Consider the following 7,260-nt stretch of genomic DNA (forward strand, 5'->3'; position numbering starts at 1 on the left):
ATGAATTCCTTAGATGAACCAGCACTTGATCGTTGAATACTTTTGTTTCTATTTTTTTTATTTTCTTCAAACACATAAATTTCATTTGAAGAAACCTCAGAATTATCTTTAGCAAATGAACGGGCATCAATAAGACTGCCTAAAAAAAGTTCAAATCATAATCATATAGTTAATAAAATTATTTAAATCATCAAATTTCAATAAAATAAATAAGTATTTTATTTCATACTGATGTTATTTTTAATAATTTTTGCTTTTAAGTATTGAAAATCCACTTCGTTTGGTTTTATGCGTCGCTCTATACATTTTCTCGGTGATTTTTTGGGCCATGCGCATACTCCTCTCTCAAACCAAAATTGAGGTACAGCTGCTATGCTGTTGTCTTCGAAGCAAACAACAGTCCACATTTTACTAAAACAACCGTTCTAAAATTAATTTTGAAAATACAATCAAATAATTTATTCATACATAGTGTATAGCAACATATATTAAAAACGTCCTATTATTTACCATTTATGGTTTTAAATGTTTTCTTTAAGTTACAATTACAGCCAACATTAGCAACAAAACAGTTCAATACTGTATACCAGCTATACCTAATTGAAGCCAATAGCTAATAGCCTGTATTAATTTCTTACATATATAATTATTTACTTATTATGTACCTAAGTATATTATACTTAAGTATCTTAATTTTTTTCAAATACAGGTAATTCTAAAATCTTAAAATCTAAAAATTAAGAATCAAATGAATAAACAATTTATTTGATTGAATATAAAACTATAAAACTATAAAACATATTAAAATAAAAATATTTTGTCAAATTTAAGAGTGAACATTTTTTACAAACTTAATTTTTGCTAAACAAAAATAATATTTATCTTAATAATGGTATGGCTATAAGTTCATTTTCTATTTCAAAAACAACCATTTTAGTTTTAATATCCGATATTTTCCATAATTTATTATTTTCACTTAAATTTTTAATTTTGTATATATTAAGTTTTGAAGAACATATAGGCTTTAAAAAAAAATCTATTTTATTTTCAAATTTCTGACCAACTATGGTGTCAGTTTTTGAACTAATTTTAGTAATACGAACAATATCTTCACTATTTGAAAGGATAAAACAATCGGGGCCATTAACTCTAAATGTGAATTGCGAGGGTTCAATAACTTCAATATTTTCATTATTGCAACGCTCTTCGTATCGTCTAACAATTTGCTGCAATGGTGTTTCATGCTTCCGAAGCATTCCCTTTAATTCCTTCATATAGTTTTCAAAGGTGAATGCGCTACAATTGTCAAGTGGTCCATGCAGATGATAGTCATCAACTAAGTGAGGTAAACCATGGATATTATGGGATATAAAGTGACATCTATATATTTGTTGAAATCGCTCTACAAAGTACTCCAAAAGTTTTTGGGCATAACATAAATATTTAGAACTTTGTTCGGAAATCAAAAGAATTCTTAAAGCTACACTAAATACCATGAAATGTTGATAGCAGTCATCAGGGAGAATATTTTTTAATACTATAGGACCAGTATACAGAAGAAACTGACGAAATTCTGTTGCCTTATATCGTTTAAATTCTTCAATTGCTCTTGGCTTTCGTGCAAAATCATTTGTTATACATTTTTTTATCTTATTAAGTGAAGATGTTATGTTTTTTATTTTCAAGCTTGGTAAACGAACATTGGTTGGCCCTGTATTTAACCAGAGACTTATAAATTTTTTTGTGACCCCTAAACAAACTAAATGCATATAGTCAAGAGGAAATAAATGTACAATATCAGTATCTGGTATTAATGTAACACATGATATGGTAGATGATATGTGGTGCTCTTCATACTTCATTTGTACATAGTCTTGATGTAATCTTTTCATACTTCCATTTTTGTCGTAAGGAAAACAAACACGGTTGTTTATGTAATCACGCTGTGTACAAGAAAAAAAACCAGAATGACCCTTTACACGTAGTACGAATGATTTCGCTGGTGCATCACAGCACATTAGTTTAATTTTAACTTTTTTTACTTCATTGTTAATAACGATCCCATTCATTGATAAATCTATGATTTCTGTAATGAAGTCTAAAAGGAAATCGTTACTGTCTTGTGGTTTTTCATTTCCATAGTATATTCCTACTTCCTAGCAATCTTTATTTGTTCATTAGTAGACAAAATCGATGAATATCTTTGGATACCTTTTTTTATGCCAAAGTGGTAGTATATTCCTGGTTTTACTTCTCTTATATTTAAAACCTTTGTAGATGTTGATTTTAATAATGTTCGACAATCTTTTGGTAGGTATGTAAGTTGTGCTTTATATTTTAAGACACTCAAAAGCCTGTTTACTGTGCTTTGAGGAACATTACAATCAACGGCCCACTCACCAAGAGATTTTTTGATGTCATCTTTATTAACATATAAAACTGCATTGCTATAATTCATTTCATTAGGAATAATATAATTTATTGAAGTATTTGAAGGCAAATCCTTATAACACAATGCACCGTCTTCTCTTGCATCTTCTGGAGGGATCTTTTTTGAGGAATACAAATTATTGGAAGCAAAATTATCAATTTCACTTTTATTGAAAGTAATAATTTCTTGGGTCGTTTCTTGAATTGGAGAAATATTAAATTGAGGTTCTAAACTATTTGACAAATTTACATCAAGTAAATTTTCTAATATTTCCATCTCTTGTTGTATTTTTCTCCGCTCTGTTCGATAACTGCTAGCTGCATTCATTTTATGTACCTAGTTAAATATTTGAAAGCCTATAATATATTATACTAGGTTTATAATATATAATTATACTATATAATATATAATTACTATTCATACATAATATATTTAATTTTCTAATTTAAGAAATATAAATTATGTTACTGGTAGTATGAATATTCAAGTATAATGTTTTATAATGCCAAAGCAATGGAATACTTTATGATCAATAGAGATGAAACAAAAATATATATGAAAAAGAAAGAGATAAGTACATATATAATTAAAATATAATAAACTATAGTCTTATTAAACAAATAAAATAAATATAATACAAATTTAATAATTATATATAAATAACCTAGGAATAGATAATACAATTTTAATACAAGATTCAAATTCTTATTAATATAATATAATATAGCTACTATATGTTATTATAGGCATATAGATTCTTACCACTCAGAAAAACAATATATCAAATAAATAATAATTATGAATTATGTAGCCATATAATTATATTTAAACCTAAATTATACATTATTATTATGTCTATAGGTAGGTACACTATATATTATGTATGTTTTATATGTGTACAAAATATGTAGGTACAATATATATGTAAATTCAATTGAAGGCCCCGGTGCAAAAACCAGATACGTCCATTTTTCATAATGTTCAGGAAACACAAAAAACTATCTATAAAATTGGGAAATGAACCAAAAATTAAAAACGTGGTGTTAGTCTTTTTGTAAGATTAAGATACATGACTTAAACAAGTTCTATTACCAAATATTTCCACCACTGTAGCCTGCAGTGACTTTTGGCCTTAGGGTTAAAAAATACGCCTCGTCGACACGCTACTTTTCTGCATTTATATAATATAATAGATTATATAAATACCATTTTATTATGAATAAAGCATATAAATACCATGCTCACAGAGAAATATATATAATTTTAGAATTAATACTTCCAAATACAAAATAAAATTCAATAGGTAACTACTTTATAATATGTTTACCTATAGGTAGGTAGGTACCTACTAGGTAGGTACTTACAAAAAATTATTTTATTATATAATTATTACGTTTATCTTTTACTGTGATCCTAATAGGTATATAATACTAATATTATGATGTCTCTCTTGTCTGATCAAATTGAATAATATTCGCAACTCGCTCATTATTAGTTGAAATAATAAATTATATAATTTATAGGTATATATTAGATATATAATGGGTACACAATTATATACACTACCCTATTATTATAAGTTTTAATGAATAAAATAACGTGCATATAAAAAAATCGTAAAACATTAAAATACGTAGTACCTTATACAGTATATATATAATAATATATAATATTATATATTAATATACTATACCTTTAGGTATAAATATACAGTATCTCTATATAGGTTGTTATATTTTATTATATATTATAGGTTATTCATTTTATCTTATCGTACGAATTGGACAGTCTCAATAATGTATCGTACCTACAGTCCTACGTACCTACGTACCTACAGTCAGTTATCATCACCAAATTTAACCCAAATTATTTTCTTATAGTAATGAACAAAATTTGGGGGTGCTCAATAAAAAGTTTGAAAGTTTAAAATTAAGGACCACCCTAACCTACATGTTTATAGTTTATCGATTGGGTAAAAGTAGAACATAGGCATATAATAGGTTCATAGGTATTAGGTACGTTTTTTTTTAAATTTCTGCTAGGTCACGCGTGCGTTATCACTACCAACAATTTTAAGCATTTATAAAAACATCGAATGGAATAATATTTTAAAATATTTAGTGTATAATATTTTCAAAGTGCGTTGTTGGTGTTTCAGTCCAGTTTCATCCAAGGATTCCACTTTTTGGTCGCATTTTTCCTGTGGCTTGGACCGTGAGTACCAATTATTGTTGTATCCGTTATCACTTTGGCGATTTCACACTATCAAATTATCACCGTCTACTTGGATCAGCTGTTTATTTTTTTCCTGTCTTGGAGACTTTAACGCAAGGTACCAAACTACATTAACTCTCGCCTACTGGCCGTGTATGCAACCGACTTTGCATTACTGTTAAACTGGTTGTATCCAATTGTGTCATGAGTAATCCAAAAACAACCACTCGCAGTGGCGCTAAATTACTGGCTGTCGCTTCTCCTAATGTTGCCTCTTCACCTGCTAGCAGTTCTCCATCCAACAATGATATCATGACTACGTTATTATCCTTTCGAACTGAGTTTTCTGATTCTTTTAAAAAACTGTCATTGACGCAAGACAATCAATTTAAAGAGCTGAAAAATGACATAATTCAACTGTCCTCTCTTCTTGCGGAACTCAAAGCTGAAAATAACATTCTTAAGGATGAAGTGGTTTTTCTAAAGGATAAAGTCCTGAGGCTGGAATCCTTGGATTCTCCTGCCTTTTCATCCACTGTTGTATCACAAGTATTCCAGGAAACGTTTGAACGAGAAAGATGCTCTACTAATTTATTGGTATACAGTGTTCCTGAGTCTTCCGCTGAATCCAACACTCAACGTATCACTGATGACAAATCAACTTTTGAGAGTATTGTAATTCCTCTTATAGGCAATCTTCCTGCTCAATACAAAATGGTTCGTCTGGGTAAAGCTCAGGCTAACAACCCTCGTCCCTTGAAAATAATTTTTGAATCTAAAGAATGCGCTTCTAAATTACTAGCTATCTATTATGAGGTAAAGAAAAAGGGTACTAACTTTCCGCCAAACTTCCGAATTGTAAAAGATAAGACTCTACTTCAACGTACCCTACTGCGTAACTGCCACTCTGAACTTGAGCGTAGGTCTCAGGATAGCGAAGTTGGACTGCAGATTGTTCATATAAATGGTCTCCCGAAGGTCGTGTTTAGCAATCCTAGGAATGGAAATTTCAACCAGAGGCCCACATTCAACAACCCTTAACTCATTCATCAGCTAGCAAGTCTGTCTCTGGTTTTTACCAGAACTGCCGTGGTCTCCGGACGAAAATTTTAAATTTTAAATGTAATGTAGCCTGTATAAATTATGATTTTTTTGTATTAACTGAAACTTGGTTTACCGATTCTTTTGCTGATAGTGAACTTGGTCTTACCAATTATAATATTTACAGATATGATAGATGTTCTAATACTAGCAATTGTTTAAGGGGTGGCGGAGTTCTCATTGGGATGAGAAAAGATTTATCTTCCAAATTAATTGCTGTTCACGAAATTAACGTCGAGCACTTATTTGTAATGCTCTCTGTTGGGTCCTATAGGTTCATAATTAATGCTGCTTATTTTCCTCCTCTTAGTCCACCTTTTTTATTTGAAAATTGTATGTCCTTATTGGAAACTATATATCAACAACATCCTGAACACACGTTCTTACTCTGTGGTGATTACAACTTGCCTGATATTTCCTGGTCTAATGATTCACATGGCCTTACTTATACTTCTTCCTCCCCTCTTCGTGTGCCTTGTGTTCCTGAACTACTTGCCTTCAATGGGTTCTACCAAAAAAATTCTGTTTTAAACTCTAAAGGTTCCATTCTTGATCTAATTTGTTGTAACACCGATTCCGCTATAGTTTGTGAATCTCTTGAACCGTTTGTTCCGCCTGATCCTTATCACCCACCTCTTAATATTTCGCTACATAATATCTCTACCTCTACTACGTTAAATAACTCGCATTCCTTTCACAACTTCAAATAGGCGGATTACAATTGTATTATACATTTTCTGTCTTCCTACGATTGGGTCTCTACTCTATCCAACCTTGATCTAAATACTTCGGTTAATACCTTCACTGATTCTCTTCACAGTTCAATTTTGAGGTTCGTCCCTCTGTCCCACTTTTATAAATCAACTTTTCCTTCCTGGGTATCTAAAGATCTCAAAACCTTAGTTTATCGTAAAAATAAAGCTCATGCTATGTTTAAATCTACATTTGATCCTGCTGATTATAGAGTCTTTTCTCTACTCCGTTCAAAATGCAAATACATGTCTAAAAAATGTCACAAAACGTTTGTTGAACAGTCAGAAAAATCTTTATCCTTGAATCCCAAGAAATTCTGGGATTTTGTACGTAGGAATCGTTCTCACAACGCTGTTCCGAACATAGTTTCCTTCGATGGTGTCGATAGTTCTTGTATTCAGGAAAGTGTAAATTTATTTTCTAAACATTTTAGTTCTGTCTACTCTTCAAAATCAATTATTCCAAACCTCCAGTCTTTAGACTTACCATTTTACGACTTACCAAACAACTGTTACTTCACCCCTAATGATGTTCTCCTCAAGCTCAACAGTCTGAAAAATGTGTTTTCTTTAGGACCCGATGGAATACCAGGGGATTTCCTCTACAGAATAAGATATGTTATTTTCAATCCTCTTTGGTCTCTATTTCGAAGATCCCTTGATGAAAGTACATTTCCTGACATGTGGAAAATCGGCTCTATTACTCCCATTTTAAAATCAGGCAACCCATCACTAGTCACAAATTATAGACCAATTTCAATT

This window comes from Metopolophium dirhodum, chromosome 1, assembly GCF_019925205.1.
Source record: "Metopolophium dirhodum isolate CAU chromosome 1, ASM1992520v1, whole genome shotgun sequence".
Classification (NCBI taxonomy): Eukaryota; Metazoa; Arthropoda; class Insecta; order Hemiptera; family Aphididae; genus Metopolophium; species Metopolophium dirhodum.